Source organism: Macrobrachium nipponense, chromosome 10 (genome assembly GCF_015104395.2).
Source record: "Macrobrachium nipponense isolate FS-2020 chromosome 10, ASM1510439v2, whole genome shotgun sequence".
In the NCBI taxonomy this organism is placed as follows: Eukaryota; Metazoa; Arthropoda; class Malacostraca; order Decapoda; family Palaemonidae; genus Macrobrachium; species Macrobrachium nipponense.
In genome coordinates, this window is record NC_087204.1 from 78,657,467 (window position 1) to 78,674,803 (window position 17,337).

At 41.1% G+C, this 17,337-nt stretch overlaps 1 protein-coding gene across 3 annotated transcripts in view; it reads left to right on the plus strand.

The window, feature by feature from the left end:
* Positions 1-17,337, plus strand: part of LOC135223717 (tubulin-specific chaperone C-like) — a 114,288-nt gene that overhangs the window by 67,765 nt on the left and 29,186 nt on the right. The window contains exon 5 of one of the 3 annotated variants that reach the window (XM_064262458.1): positions 12,202-12,312. The exons of the other annotated variants lie outside the window; for them this stretch is intronic. The gene's annotated coding sequence lies outside the window, so the exon portion shown is untranslated. The remainder of the gene's footprint in view (positions 1-12,201; positions 12,313-17,337) is intronic. 3 annotated transcript variants of the gene reach the window in all.

Consider the following 17,337-nt stretch of genomic DNA (forward strand, 5'->3'; position numbering starts at 1 on the left):
TGTTTAGGCTTGTAGCCTTTATTTGGATATTATTTGGCATCTAATTGTCGTGATTTTTGTTAAATGTGTGTGTGTATTTTTTTTTTTTTTTTTTAGCCCGGTTTTCTTTCGTCAAAAATTGCTGATCGTTTGCTTGTTTGGCAATTATTTGGTTCATCTGCTCATGTTAGTTACTTTACTTTGAGTGTTTTATATTAACAATAATTGTTTTGTTCATGAAACTTACCTGTCAGATATATATATGGCTGTATTTTTCTGAAGTCCGACAGAATTTCAAAAACTTCCGGCACACGCAGTGGTCGGCCAGGTGGTTAGTACCCATTCCCGCCGCTGGGAGGCGGGTATCAGGAACCATTCCCATTTCTATTCATAATTTTTCTGTCGCCGGTGCTGGAAACACCTGTTTTCAGTACCTCCGTCTTAGGATTTTGGAAACTTCATTGCCGCTAAGTATCCTAATTGTCTTTTAATTTATTTAATTGGATTTGTGGCTAGGCATACGCTATCTTAAATTGATTTGAATTTGATTCATTTTTGCATAAGATATCTGAATCTAGTTAGGCTAGTTTCAGAGGGTGTTGTCTGCAAAGATAGGGTGTGGCTACCGAAAGCTTCGGTAGATCCGCACTTGGTATGCACGAGGGGTATGGGTCTTGCTTCTTTGTTGAGATTTGTTATGTAAGGAGTGTGAGACTGTCTAATTCCGTAAGGAAGACGTATGATTCGTATGTACGCAATTAATCAGTAAACGTCTAATTCCGTAAGGAAGACGTATGATTCGTATGTACGCAATTAATCAGTAAACAAAAGTCAGGGTAGTGAACCTGCTAACCTTCCTGTAGACTTTATTTTGCCTAACCCTGTAGTATGGCCTACGGGTTATGAATATGTCTGCGAGAGGTGATCGCTCTCCTTCATTGTTGTGTAGAGTGCTACTTCTGTTATTGTTACTCCTAACCCTGTAATGTTGCCTTCGGGCCCTAAAACAGTGTCTGTAGAGGTTATTGCCCTTTCTCTAATACTCTTTCGATTCGTAACTTAGAATGGAAAGTGCTTGCTTTAGAGAGCAATAGTGAAGTGGCTTAGTGCAGTGACAGTGCCCCTTGTGTAGTGGAGGGTGCATCAGATCGGCCTTATTTCGCCTCTAGGCCGGGACCTCTGCTTGACTCCCAGGACCCGGGGAGAGAGCATGTCGAAAGCTGAAGGAGGGTTACGAGGAACCCCCACCGATCTGGCGTGCCTTCGGCAGTTTCTGATGAAAATCCCCAGACTGCCAAAGTACGTGCACATGCACGAATCCTGAAGGATTGCTTCTCGTCCTCCGAAGCGTCCTCCCCGCGCAGGGGTTGGAGCTTTCGGAAGGACTCGCGCCCTCTAAATAGAAGCTTTATAGAGGAGGACGCTTCACGTTTCTCTCTCTCTCGTCATGCGTTTCAGTGAGAAGTAATAAGGCGAACGTCGCCTGAACATGTGTAAGTCTTTCCACCGAGCAGGACGCTTTTGAGCACTGACGTCCGAGCTTTGTTCTGTGAGAATAGAAGGTGTTCCCTTGCCCCTCGTATTCTTACACGATCAACCCTTCTCCTGAGACTGCTTCGTGCAGTCGGATTTTTCTCCGAGATGTATCTCGCTCTTCCCTGAAGGCAGTTTCTCTCGCTTGTTTTGACGCCTGTCAGGAGCGTGACGCTTTTCTGCACACTTCTTTGGACGCTCGGCTTGGGCGGGACGCTCGGATGGACGCCAGGCGCGCGCAGGTGCACGCCAAGCACGCGCCAGTGGACGCTGAGCGTGCGCCAGTGGACGCCGAGCGCGCGCCAGTGGACGCCGAACGCGCGCCAGTGGACGCCGAGCGTGCACCAGCGCACGCCAGGTGTGTCACCTGGCTGAACGTTTCTGTTGAACTTTTCAAGCTCTTGTTTCAGATTTGGGCCCAAAGAATTTTTGCCTCTACCTTCGGTGATACCTTCTACCTCACCTGCAAAGAATGTGAAGTAAGCAGTGCTTCGGAGGTAGCTTAAAGTGAACAGGCAACTTCTTCTTCGAAACCCAGCAAGACATCGGGTTTCGCGAATTCAAGAGGTCTCTGTCAATTAATATTGCTTTTCGCAAAGGTGGATGGAGTTAAGGAAAGCTCAAGGGAAGATCTCGTTTGCTCTACCGCAGTCAAGACTTTGTGATAAGGCAGTTACGGGTTATGTAAAAGCTCGACGTCCTGCATGTCATGACGCTCGGCTACGTTCAGTAGGATTCTTGCAAAAGCACTCATCAAGAGGACACTCTTCAGGAAAGCGCAAGACAGGACTTCCTTTGCCATACTGCCAATAAATTTAAGTTGCAAGCTTTTTAGTCCATCTGAAAGGGCTTTTCAGATGATAGATTTTGTTAATTCCTAAGTTCGGGACTACGCTGCCGAAGTTGAACATCGGGGTCCTACCTGCCGAAAGCCCAGTCTCTTATCAGGATTCTTGCCCCTTCCTCGATTGATACGGGAATGGGAAAAATAATATGCTCGACTTCCTGGATTATGTTTTGTCAATTCAGTGACTTTCCCCCATTGACAATATACTATCGTTTTGTCAAGTAAGTGGGTATCCCCTCATTGACAAAATATCTCTTTGTCCTGTAAATGGGTTAGTTCTCATTGACAAACATCTCAATAACTTTATATTGCGTAAGCGGATAAGCTCTTTTTGACAAGATTCGTAAGAGCCCTCATTCATCAATCGCAGCCTCGTACGAGTAATAGACTTGTAGACTACGTCAATGAACGCTTATGTCCAATAACATAAGAAGCTTGAGCTATCCGCTTCGATTCCTCAAAGATTTGTTCAATAAACTTGCCTGTCAGATATGTATGTAGCTGTGTTTCCGAATTCAGCTATAGATATCTCTGCCAGGTAAGTATGAACAAACTTTTGTTGTATCATAACAATTTCATATTTTGCCTTGCGTTATTTTACTACTGGTTGGTTCAAGTCATATACGCTTGCTGTAGTTACCTCTTCGGATGACAACCGAGAGGTCTATTGTCTTTTATTTTAAGGGCATTTAATTGTTACTCCCTGCAGCCTACCAGGAGTTTCCGATTTTTCTTTTACCGTTGTATGATAGTGTTATGACGACACAAACGCACTTCTATATTTAGCGCCTTCTGTTTCGCTTAAATATACCAGCTTGAGAGTCTCTTTCTGCTAAAAAATAACGGACCTATTTCTTCGTAGAATAGAGTAGCTGGCAACCCACGCATAACGGTAAGAGACGACGAATGTAAGCTGCTGCTGTCACTGTCCGCTCCAGCCTCCAGTCCAACCGAGCCAGTCCCAGCTCGTTCGCTGTCATGCGCGGTAATTTACGTCTCTCTCTCCTGCGGGATTGACTGACTAACTGTATCTCTGCCCTACAATCACGGACTTTAGCCTAAGATTGAGGGGATTTCTAACATGAATGAATAAACATTGCATTCGTTTTGCCTTACTATGTTCAACAGAGATATCTCTTAATCCTTTCAGTGCTCGTTACCGCACGGTATAGAACTACGAGTGTACCGCAACATTGCACTATTGTATGCTCTCCTGCTTAGGCAAAGCGCAGCCTTATTAGGGAAGTAAGCATACTCGTGGAGGGAATGGATGTTCTTGCTGGGGACCATTTCCTTCCCGAAGAAGTTTGTTTCCCTGAATAGACTGCAATTCAGACCTCCACAGTTTTTTCCTACCGGGAAACTGAAATATTATTCAAGATCTAGGAATGATTCTGAACATCTCTCAGTGCGTCAAGTATCACCTGAGGAGATAGAAAGAAGGTGCCGGACATCTGGATAGGGTTTCAGATGTCCTGGATCTTAATCTGAAAGAAGTAGAAGCAATTCGGTCGTCCCTCCAGTCCTCGAAACGAGTTTTCGGAACCAGTGGTCCAGATCAACTCTGATATTCCACAGCTCTCTCATATCTTAAGAAGTATCTTCTCTCGGTCCCTGTTCGAGTTTACGAGAGAGAGCCTATTATAACAACAGGCGTAGAATGTAACGATCCTCTAGAGGTTCGTTACAGGATTGCAAAAGTCCGTACGAATCGTCTCGATCGACGGCAGCAGCTACTGACTTTCGAGTGGAATCTTTCTTTAGAAGTATGTTGAGAGTTGTGGAGACTTTAGGGACGTCCTTTCATTCATCTCTTCGATATGTTGAGGACGAAGAGGCTTCTTCTTCTCTGCTCCCTTATTCTCGATCCGGGATCGGTACCATTAAACGCCATACTATGATATTGAACGGGGATGGATGTTTAGTCTCTTTTCCCCTTTTTCAATCGCTTAGGAAATATAAGAGGATTTATTGACGTCACAGGGAGCGACAATGACGCTGATCGCCCCATGTTGGCCTTCAGGATCCTGGATTCACAGAGGTCACATCCTTCCTAGTTCACTTTCCAAGGACCTTTTCCGAGAGAGTCGGTCTACTCTAACTCGAAAGGTACCTATAACCTCTCCGCTTTGAGTCTGACTACGTTCAGACTATCGAGATGTTGACAGGAATAAGATTACCGTCTTCCCTTTCCGTCTGAAGAATGGGATAAGCTGGCAGTCACAACTATTAAAGAATACGCATATATGTTGTTGACGGCCCTTTGGGGCTCCAGAGATTTGCTTCTGTCAAACAACAAAGCCCATCACGATCTTTGAGTTCTGTGGAATCTCGAAACTCGCTCACCATCTACTTTTTGTCTCACCTGTTTTCTCGGAGTCAGACACTCTTGCAAGATCAGGCGACATATAGTAGCCCTGAGTTTCTTGTTGACGAAGTCGGTTGCGTTTATACACCCCCGATGATCGTGTAACATGAGACCAGGTTGGACTGTCAGGCATTCTTCCTTCGGGACTGAATCGCCTTTTTGCTCCTCGCTCCTTTCTCCTGGCACAGGAGTTGCTCAGGAGTTGATTCGCTGACGACGTTGGGTTGCGTTGATACACCCCCCAAGGTTTGCTTAGATTGAATCACCCAGGCAGTCCAGACACTCATCCTTCAGCGAAGAATAGTGCCTTATGGTCTTCAGGGTACAGCCTTGCTGTCCTTGATTCGTCTGACTGGTTAACTGGTCGGTCACCTGACTTTAGTACAGACGGACTGACTGTGCATGTCCAGATCGAAGCTTTCAATATGGAACTTAGACGTAGTCTGAAGTTCTTGATGTTAAAGGATTCGAACCTCTCCTACCTGTTAACTTCTTGCATGTGATCAGGAAGGCCTTCTTCTAACCACCCTAGATACGACAAAGAGGGCTAGTGAGATTTTAAGCCATCGTCACAAGTTTTGGCTTTAGAGAACACAAGGCGGTGTGCTCTCTAAGCCTTCCGTTGTGGCCTAAGAATGGAAACCCGTTTTGTCCTTGGGCCAGGAGCTTGGAAGCAAGGATGGCACAAGTTAGTGGGCAGGAGCCAGAGAGAGTCCTGTGCCCTGTCGGGTCTCTCAAGTTTTATCTACATAAAACTCAAGAAAGTCGAAGTCATTCGGGCAATCTGCAGTGTTCCGAAAAAGACCAGACTTGCCCATATCGAGGAACACCCTGGCTTTAGTGTTAAGGAGTTCTTTCAAAAATGCTCCTTCATTGTGTTTGCACAAAGATTTGAAATCTTTTTATCTGAATGCTCACGAGGTGAGGGCGCGGCCTCGGAAGCATTTCAACAGAGCATGGCACTCGGCAACATCCTGAGTACCATGTTTTAACGAAGCAACTCTGTGTTCACTTCACACTCCCTGCGAGATGTGAAGATGGCATATGAGATCTGTTGCTCGCTAGGGCCATACGTGTCTGCAGACACAATCTTGGGGGCAAGAAGTACCACTCATCCTATCCTGTAGAAAATGGTTAGGAAGAGCTCTTAATTTAGTTGTTGAGTCGCCGACAACGGCGACTTCTTAACTCTTAAGCCTTAGTTAACACACCTTAACTTTGGCTAGGTTGGTCAGGTGGTGATATATATATTTATATATATATTTATTTTACTTCTTAGCCCTCATGGTATGGTCAATATGGTCTAGTCACGTCGTGGTCTCGCCCCTGTTGACAGATTATCTGGAGTACACCAGCTATATAGGTCTCTACCTCGCTGGCAACTCTAGTAGCACAAGCAGACTTACGTGGCAATAACCATGAAGCCAGCTATGCTAACAGGTGGAACCAAGATGTATATCATCTGCATGCATTTGTTTCCCAAAATCCTTCTATTCTGTCCCTTCCCACCTCCAACGGTGGGATTCAGCTATATATATATCTTGACAGGTAAGTTTCATGAACAAATGATATTGTTATGATACAATAAATTTTGTTCATACTTACCTGGCAGATATATATAATCAAGTACCTACCCACCTCCCCTCAGGGGACAGTGGAAATAAAAATTATGAATAGAAAATGGGAATGGTTCCTGATACCCGCCTCCCAGCGGCGGGAATGGGAACTAACTACCTGGCCGACCACTGCGTGTGCCGGAAGTTTTTGAAATTCTGTCGGACTTCAGAAAAATACAGCTATATATATATCTGCCAGGTAAGTATGAACAAACTTTATTGTATCATAACAATATCATTTTTTTAATTTAATACATTATTATGTCAGATTCTACCTCTAGTAGTGTTAGGTATTGCAGCAAAGGCTGCAATACTAGAATGACTAAAGCTTTGTATGATGCACATACTATCTGTGCTAATGGCAGAGGTAAAGATTGTTATTAATAATACCTGTCAAGAATGTGAAGGATGGGATGAGAAGATGTGGAAAAATTTGGCTTCTCATCTTGACAAACTCGAAAGGAATCGTAAGAGGAAGGGTGCTGTTAGAGCGGAAAGTAAGGCCTCTCATAATTTGACCCCTAGAAAGGTGAGTGATGACAAGAAGTTTGAATTGATGATGTATACTGTTACTCAACTAGATGAGTCAGTGAGATTGTTGATGAGTAAACTAAATAAAATTGAAAGTGAAGTGTTAGTAGAGGAGGTGGCCGCCCGGCCTGGTGATGCTCCTAGGCAAAGGTCACTGTCAGACTCCCCTAAATCAGGGGAGGAGGTATACTGGAGGCCCAAGGGGGGTTGGCAGGGTCTGACCACGGGAAGTCACCCCCTCAGTCGAACCTGTGTATTCCCAGGTTGCAACATAGGCTTCAAGAGACATCTCTGAAGTTCTCCCTCTCTTATGAAGCTCAGGAACGCTCAGCCCGGATTCGCGCTGTCAATGCTGTTATTCGATTGAGTTGCGCCCGTTGAAGAGCCCCTCTTCAGTGGAGCACTCTCCTCCGCCTTTTAAAAGACATAAGGAACCCGAGAGGAATCCTCAGCCTTCCTGCAGTTTTTGAGACAGTCCCGAAAGGCTGTCTTCTGATAATTTTTTGCGCCTAAATGACGAATGTTGATAAATAGGATCCCAGAAGCGCCCATTACCGCCATCTTCCCACTATTCACACGAGCACTCAGTAACTCCCAAGCGCCATCTTCATGCTACTCACACAAGCGCCCATTAGCACCATCTTCGTGCTTCTCACACGAGCGCCCTTTGGCTCAATCTTCCTGCTACTCACACAAGTGTCCTTGTGTCTTGATGCTCCCAAGTGCCCACAAGCCCACAGGCTCCCTGGCGCTAGGAAGTGCCCAGGTGCCCAGCACCAGAATTACCTATTAAAAAGCTTAAATATTTTCCATTTCAGAGATCTGCAACTACAGAGGAAGATGACCCTTCGTTGGCACAAGTTTAGAGACAGCTCAAGAGTATTATGGACTTGTTGAATTGAAGAAACCTCCCATTCAGATGATACAGTGGGTACCTCTCCCAACTCATTGCCGCAGGTGGCGGGATTGCCTGGCAAGCCACTGGTTAATGTGGCAGAGTTACTGGGCGGATCCATGGATAGTAGATGGGGTTGGTTATCTACTTCCATTCGACTTCACACCTCCTCTTTCAGATCGCCTTCTCCTGCACCTGTCTTACGATCAAGGATCTTAAAAATACCTAGGACTGCAAGATGACGGAAAAGGGAACAGTAGAGCAAGTAGAGCCGAATAGTCCTGGTTCCAAAGGCTATGGTGATTGGAGGACAGTCATAGATCTGTCAACTTTGAACGTGTTCATCAGGAAGACGGAGTTCAAAATGGAGACTCCATGAACTGTCTTAGCAGTGGTCAGGTATAACGACTTTGTTGACTAAATATTTGAAGGATGCATACTTCCAGATCCCCATCCATCCTTCCTTCCAGAAGTTTCTTCACTTCAGTCTTGGGGGAAAGGAGTTCCAATTCAAGGTTCTTTACTTCGGTTTGACATCTCCACAGGTGTTCACAAGAGTATTTGCTTTGGTGTCAGCTTGGGCTTATTCTCAGGGGATGAGACTTCTAGGATATCTTGATGACTGGCTGGTCTTTGCGAGTTCCAAGGAAAAGCTGACTCAAGACTCAAATCAACTACTTCAGTTTTGCCACAGCTAAGGCATTATGGTAAATCTGGTGAAAGTCAGATCTAATTCCAAGTCAGAATATTGTATACCTGGGAATGGTGGTAGACTCAGCTATGTCGAGAGTTTTTTCCATCAGAGCAAAGGATTGAGAAGTTCAGGACAGTAGCTCTTGCCTTCTTGTCCAAACGAACACAACCAGTGAAACAGTGGCAGGTGGTTCTAGGCCTTTTAACTTCTCTGGAGAAACTCGTTCCTCAAGGCTGCCTGCATCAACAATTGCTGCAGTGAAAACTACAGGAGTTTTGGTCTCCAGCAAGAGATCCCCCCTCACATGCAAGTCCCTTTGTCATCAGAGGTCAGAAGCAATCTACGTACTTTTGAGGGTTGGACAACAATCTGACAGTGGGACTGCCCCCTCAATTCACCCCCCCCCCCCCCCCAAAGCTTTTACTGTTCTCAGACGCTTCTTCCAAAGTTTGGGAACTCATCTAGAGGACCTACTGACCTCTAGGGAGTGGAGTCAGCAGGGTAGTAAACTGCATATCAATGTGCTGGAAATGAAGGCAGCTTTCCTGGCAACACTAGGCAGGCTACTACTGCCAATAGTGTTTTCTAGTATGTATAATGTATACATCTCAGTTTGCTAGGAAATTATCCCTGTTACCAGTGGCAGATTTAACAGGGGCCATCTGGTGACGTATCCCCCGCCCCGTTATGGATATGATTAATAAAACATTATTTTCTTTCTATAAATCATTAGTACCAAAAGATGTGCTTAGTTAATGATTATTACTGTGTGTGTGTACATATATACTGTAAATATACTTATATGCGCCCCTCCAACGTAAGATTTCCAGATCCGCCAGTGTCAGCTACAACTATAATTTGGAATAGTTTACCTAGTACAGTCTCTGAATCGTATGATTTCCAAATGTTTGAGCAGTGTGCAAATTCATTCCTGCTTTTTGCTGATATCTGAATTCAGGTGTATAGGTTTCATTAGAATTCTATTCCCTCATAAATATTTATAATCTTTATAGCATGTTAACTCAGGCTGAAGATTTAAAGAAAAAGAGGTAGAGAGATAAAGGGGTCATGAATGATGAGACATGCAAGGTGTTACACATTTGACATTCAACTTGACACTTGAATGCTCACCAGAAGTAACTCAAGATGGCAAGTTGAATAAATATGTCAGGACACTAAACTATTAGACTTTGGTTGCAATGCAAAACCAAAATGATCCAGGTTTTTTTTAGCAGAAACTCCCAGTTGCTGGCAAGATTTAAGCTTAGGAACTAGACCCACATGGAGGTTAGACTTAGCTTATAAGCTTTCATTTAGTGCATGTATGGCACTAAGTTTGGCATTCTCACAGGTGCTTGTGCATCAGTGACTAGATTTGACCTACGTATGTGTCCTGTAATTTCCAGATGCAGGTAATGTTGATAAAAATTATTAAGTATGTGATTTAACACTGTTCATTTCAATTATATGTAGGAAAAGTGTCTCAGATTTTTGTACCCTAGACTTTGTTGTCTTAGCAGTTGTTGAACTCTATAAATCATTGGGAGGTAACACCATGTATAATTGAAATTCCATTTGTCCTGAATGTTATCACAGTCATTCATAGTACAGTGAAGTTACAGATTCCTCTGAACTTCAGATTCTCTGTAACCCATTACGGGCTACTTTCACCCTTTAGCTCAAGGACAGTGTCTTGTTTTCCCTCACATGATTCTAGAATAGTGATAAGGAGGAATATCTCCTCAGCTCCTATTGTTTTAATCTTTTTAAAGCCACATTAGAGACTGGTTGGGGTAAAAACCATGCCATGCCTATGATTGGACAATTTCCTCTCTTGATGGTGTTGCTCTTAGCAGTGGAATGGTCTGGTTAATCCGCTTATTAAAGCAGTTGAAGAGAGGATATACACTGCCATTCAGCATTTGGTTTAACAGTGTTTTTGTTCCCAGTATGAAAAATTCTTTTAGTCACTGGTGAAGTGGTCTTCAGAGTTATAGGCCTGAATAGTTATCTCAGTTATGTATGTATTGACGACCAGTGCTTATAAGGTTCTTGCTTGTAGAAACAAGATCATCAACATAAATAAGGTGCTGTAATCATAGACTTCTTATTACTGATTAGATTAACATGTCAAGGGTACTATGCTAATTAGTGTGACTAAAGGTTCTTTGATTGATTTATAGATTTTGGGTGTACTTGTCAAGCACTGGGGCAGCTATGGCCATTCAGCACTTGAACATTAATTAAACTAAAATTTCATAAAAACTGGTAAAAGATATACATTAATTTACCTAAAATGTGAGCTCTGATGCTCTTGCTCATCAAAAGAACTCATTAGCAATGTTATGATGGGGTTGTTGCTTTAGCTACAGGTCATGAAAAGGGCCTTCATCATCTGTGCACTCTAGTGTTCATGTTTCAATTGAAATTTTCTGAGGTTTGTTTTAAGATAACTTCAGAGGTATTCTGAGGTATGCTTTAAGATTACTTCAAAGGTATTCTGAGGTATGTTTTAAGATTACTTAAAAGGTATTCTGAGGTATGTTTTAAGATTACTTAGAAGGTATTCTGAGGTATGTTTTAAGATTACTTCAGAGGTATTCAAAGTAATTTCAATTTCAATTTATTATTTAAGGTCAGAGGCTCAGATTGTTTGTTGACCTGAATTATGTAAGACAACTTCATCAGTTGTGCAACAAGTTTTCTCCTAACTACAGTTAGCTGTAGCTACTTAGCCTGTAATAAGCATTTGTAAATAAACAGTTTGTTTGTACCTGTTTCTTGCATTTGGATTGTCTGCTCATAACCATCATCAATATCTTAAGGCTTTGGAACACCATAAAAAGTGAACTTTCTCAAGTCTGTTCCCAGGTGGTTTCACGTGTCAAGTCTTTTATCAGGTTTTAGTGTCTCCTATAGTTTTTCAAACATCCATCAGTTACTACTTTTATCTAGGGAAACCGTATAGATCTACCACAGAAAAGAAAGGGAACTTGAGTTAGCAAATTTCAAGGCATTTTCAGGTAGTAGTAGTGTATTCTTTCTTTCTCATTGTCATAGTAACTGCTATTTATATGCACTTCCTTGGTTCATAATGTTGTAATTTTGATAGATATATGCAAATATTTGGTTCATTCTGTTGTAGTAACCATAATTTCATTTACTCCATTACTGTAATAGATGTTGAATTAACTAACACTTATTCTAATCAAAATGGTGAATCCTTTGTATGCTAAAAATATTTCCATTTTAACGAGAAACTTTCAGTATGCAATAAGAGATAAGCAGTCGCAACCAGGGATTTGTCACTTCACAAGAATGGTGAAAGTGTAGCATTTCTCACTTGGTTTAATGTTTAGAAACAACCATTGTTTGCCATTTACAATTTTTCCTTACTACAAACTTTTTCCCCATGCTTCGAGTTATGGATAAATATTCCATTTGGGTTGTTTGGCATAATTTTTTTTATCAGTTCTGTATATTTTGTTTATAGATTTTCCTGTGAGAATTGAATCTTCTGTTTTCAGTCAAAAATAAATAAATGAATGAAGAGGCAAATCATGGTGCATGAATAGAAACAAACAATGTCTGCTTGACTCTTTGTTGCTGCAGGTTTTTTTTAAATATCCAGTTAGAAATTTGCTTTTGCATTGGCTCTGGCTTAGTATAAAGATGGTTGTATTATCATGTGTGCCACAAAATTTATTTTTTTTATCTCAAGTCTGGTTACTCTTGCAGAATTTGTTAGCAATGTCGGTACTCAAGTCACTTTATTACGTTGGGGGCTTTACTATTGGAGGATATTTTCTTATGAAGTTTGTTGAACGTGACCCTGAATTACTTCGGAAGGTCAGCCTTTTTAATATTTAGTATTTTGTTGTTGGTGTCTAGAGATTTTAACCTTGTTTGAGATTTTAACCTTGTTTTGTCACTCGTCAATTAAAATAGGTTTGGTTCTAATTTAAGTAGAGTATTAATATGGGTTTTAGTTTATTAGGCCTACATTTACATGGTAAAGTTAGCTCAAGAAAACTAGATCATTTTTCAGTTTATGTACATTTAATAGAAGTACATTAATGGTGGTTTATCTCAAAGCACTCATGAAAGCATGTAATCAATTTAATTAACTTAGGGATTGTTTAAGCACTATTCAAGGAAGGTTTTCAGGGTTCAGAGTACTGGACAAACCCAGCACATGACAAGATTTAACAACCATCTGTTTAACCACTAATGTCCTTCTAGGTTTACAAATTATTAAACTCATGCTGTCAATAGTGCTCTGGAGAGTATCACCGATATGTGTGATGTCCTTTTTATCATAATTAAATTTTTGGCCTTCAGTATTAATAACTTAGTTACTTCCTAAGATTTGAGGTACTAATAACTTCAGTTACTTCCTAAGATTTGAAGTACTAATAACTCAAGTTACTTCCTGTAATTTTGATCATTGACATTTTTTTTTTAATCTATTTGAAGCTAAATTATTATGTAGGGGTTTTATGCATATTAACAGTTGCATGTCACATTCTCTGAGGTAAGGTGTTTGTTAGAAAGTGCTGCTGTATAGTCTATTTTTATAAGTAGACTACTGTATATATGGATTAATAGAGAAGGCAAGAGAGGTGTTTCAGTGAATTTGTTACTTTCCATTTATGGGAAAAATATAGTTTGTTTCATCACAATCCTATAATTCATATATGCCAATATTCATGGTCATTGAATGTCCTGTCTACAGTCTATGTGTAGGGGCTGGGCCTATGTAGAACAAGGCGCCCCGTTGGATATTTCGACCTGCGATGTTATACGCAAGTATCTGTTTGTATACTTCCCATCCTCGTCGGAGTAGCATCGATTGCGATGAGAATTTCTAAGTTTTGTCAGTATCTTTGGGTATAAAGGTGAAGACGATCAAACTCATGTTGATAAACTTAACAATGTATTTGCGAAACTACATCTCTTGAGTAGAGGCAAGAAGTGGTTCAGAGAACTTGATTCTAGGAGAGGAGTTAGAGTTCTGAGTTACAATGCATTTACAAAATCATAAGAGAGCAAACCTAACATACAGACAGACGAACATATGAGAGGAAGTCACGTAGTCGTCTGTGGGTTATAGGTCAAAATGTTCCCAAACGAAAGCACTGTGACCTGTTTTACACAACAATGGATTTGATTACCACAGGCGAATGCAAACCAGGACGCTGATACAACACACCAAGGCTTAGCCTGCATTCTTTTATCGGTCCCTATCACACTCCTTGCTATCTCGTCAGTGACCCCTTGGGTCATCGGCTTATTTATATATGGAATAACACACGTTCCATATATTTTTTATGTAACACTTACATATGGTGTAGTACAAGGAAGATTATTATCAAATGCTCCTTATCTTACTCTACATTCTTCTCCAGCCTATTTAAAAATTTTATTTTTACATTTTAGCAGGCACCCATTCAGTGCTAGTGTCTGCCTTGGTATGCCAGCTTCGAGAGGATGGGTTACTATGAGTAGTGGCATTATTTTTTCTGGGAATTACGCTTCGGTGTAAGTGGTACCAATATTCATATTGCAATACACTCCCTGAACACCTGAATTAGCCTTGATCACTGACCAGCCCGAACTATATCCTCACATATTTACCCACTAAGTGGGTAATTTTAACTGTCAGCGTTACCAACGCTGCAGGTAAAATCTAGTTAAATGAGTTACCTAAGTTACCATTGGCAACGCTGCTGCAAATACCGGCCACCAGAGGCTTGTCCCCTCAATTGTTATTCGTTCGCGTGGTGAGCTGGACTTGGTCCTGCTCCCAGCGAACTTTTGGCCATGTAGCCCGACCCTCACAATGTTTACCGAGGCCTTGATTGAGTTTTGATATCCTTGCCTTCTGTTTACAACGTCTCTTCCTATTTTATCCGATTGGATCGTATTTCAATTTTGAAACTACTCTGTTATCGTCTTGAGATGGTCGAGCCTCGTCAACAAATCCTTACTTCAATCTCTGCTTCATCAGCCTCGCCTCCAACTGTTGCTGGTTGAGATGTCGGCATACTTTGTTCCTGTGCTAGTGCAACAACGGATGAGTATCCTCAAATGACAAATATTCCTTTTGTTCTAGATTTAGGGAGGTGTAATGTATGTCAGACAGAGGTGGATAGAATGTAAGGATTAGTTCATTAGATCACTTAAGACTTCCAAGAGTATATAGAAGATAGCTGCAAAATCGCAAGAGTTAAGCCAAGAAGAGTTACAGTAGGAATGCTTCTGAATTGGAGGATAGAAAATGCCTAAATTGTTTGCTGTTCCATGACAAAGCTAATTGAAGTAAAGATAGCAGGTAGCGTAGGTGATACTAATCATTCTCTTTCAGCTCCCCTGCTTGTTCCAGAACCAGCCCTAACGGGTGTCAGGAGTTATGGAGAACTGCAAGTACAGAGTGTAGGATCTGCCGGCCACCCCGGTGCGGAGCAGGCAGTGTTAAGCAGCAGATTCCCCCTTGAGGTATAAGTTCTAAGGTTAATGTTAAGTTAGACCAGGGACAGATAAGTAGCGGTAATAGGTTAAGTAGTGTTTGGGAAGAGAATAGCAGGTTAAGTTCCCTAGGGTTCGGACTCCCTTGTAGTGTCTAGTGTGAAGGTTCGTCTTTAGAACCATCCTTGGTTTTAGTTCCCACTTCGAGTTCTTTGCAACAGAAGCTTTTAGTCCGTGGTTGATCATTTGGATGTGGTTTCTGGTTTGGTTCTAAAGTTTGCATAGCGCACCGTCGTCTTCAGAAGTACCTCATTCTGTCTGTAGGTAAATTTGGTTCGTCTTGCGGTAGTGGCAATCCTGTTGATCAGGTTGTCTATTTCACTATTCGTATACGGCACAGTAATTATTATATCAGTTAATCTCTAGATAATGCATATTGTCTTACGATAATTCAGTACAAGAGAAACTGCATAAAATTAACACAGTAGTCAAGCCTAAAGTATCCTCTATACATATCTGTATAGTAATTACAAGTATTGGCCAATCATTCTGACTTATGATGATTCGCGGTAATTCCAAAGAATAACTGAATGTAACCGCGAATACATCCGCTAGGGATTGGGGCGTCCAATTTATTTCGCCGTGTTTAGTACTGGCCCCTGGGGGTTAATTACAGTCAACCGCCCAAAAATAACAGTAAATTCTTAATAAGCAACCTGAATACTATAGGAAACTAATTTCTGAAGAAATACCCGACGCAGAGTTATTATTAAGATTTACCTGATTCGCTACCAGAGCAATTGAACACAAAACGAGAATTGAATCGTATAATATTCGGTTCAAGAACGTAATTGAACGAGAATGAGAATCAGATTCGATTGGACTTCAGCATTGTTGGACTGTGTAGGCTTGCCAACTGCATAATCCAATGTTCTATGTATCCACATCATATCGTATTGTAAATACTAATGTAGTGGTCATATTTTGGTTCAAGATTCAATCTTTCGGCTGATGGCTTATGCGAGTTACCTCACCTTATTTAATTCATTCTTGGCCCGAGGTAAATTGAAGAAGTATAGTTATTCCCAAAGCGCTTCTTGGCCCTGATTGGCTGGCTCAGTCTGACATAACTAAGCTCCTCCCCACTTATTCCTTGCTTTCGCCTTGCAGTGGTCAAGCGGTAAGGCGGTCTTTAACTATCACATTTTAACATAGCTGATAATGGTATCTTGTATTATATAAATCAGAAATCGTAAGAATTTGTACATTTCATTATTTTCCAAGAATGTTCCTTCTGGTAATGGAAATTTGTAGTATGATGTTCTCATCAGTTTAGCGGACGAATTTCCATCGGTAATTACATAATGCCTCATGTCAATTACAGTTACGAATATAATTACCAGTTGCATCATCAAATTACATGTAAAATTTGATATTAGATAGTTTAAAGATTTGAACTTAAATTACCTTGAAAATGTGTAATTGATTACAATTCAATGGAATTACAATTACAATTTGCTGTTAACACATAGCCCTACTTGGTGTGTGTGTGTGTGTTGGGGGGGGGGGGGGTGTCCTAAACAGGCAGAGATGCCGACTAGTCAATTCCTTCACTCCAGATGCAACCATCTCATTGGGTATCAGCAAATGTTCTTGATCCTAGTTAGCATAAATCAATATCTGGATGCTTACTGTTCTTAATATATGACTAACAAACATCCAAGAAGTGTTGAGAAAGGAAAGCCGGGTGTTGACGCCGTTGATTCTGACTGTATTCTGTTTGAATCTTACAACAAACGATGACAAGAAGTCATCGGAAAATCTTACAGGATCACAAAACAGTAACAATCACTTATTCTTAAATTTCTTACTCAACAATTACAAAAGCAAGTAACTCAAATTTCAATAAACCAAGACTACTATCTAATTAAATTAAAAAATCAAATGACATTAAAGAAAACGTTGAAACAGCAAATTAAATGGCATACTCAACTAAATAGACAGGTAAAGCTTTTCATAAAGTTAATTCCAACATTCTCTCCACCAGAGGAGTCATAATAACTCCTCTCACACAAAGAATACATAACAATGAACAAGGTAGTCTAACAACATACAGTGAGTTACGCTGGATATTGTCTCAAATTGGAAGAGTTAAAATTTCACAGTAATTTCAATAGATTCTGTAGCAATAACTCAAACTGATGTTTGCTAAGAGACAAAAATAAACAATAAATTATGACAAATGTTATTCAAAGCGAATGGACTTACAAATCTTGAATAAACATGTAATCTAGATACAAACCTATCTGATCACAAATCTAGTTTCTTAGGGACTTTAGTTATCCGTCCTGATCGGGTGCGATTCTCAACAGAGTACTCAAGAGGGAATACAGACTTAGATTTCTC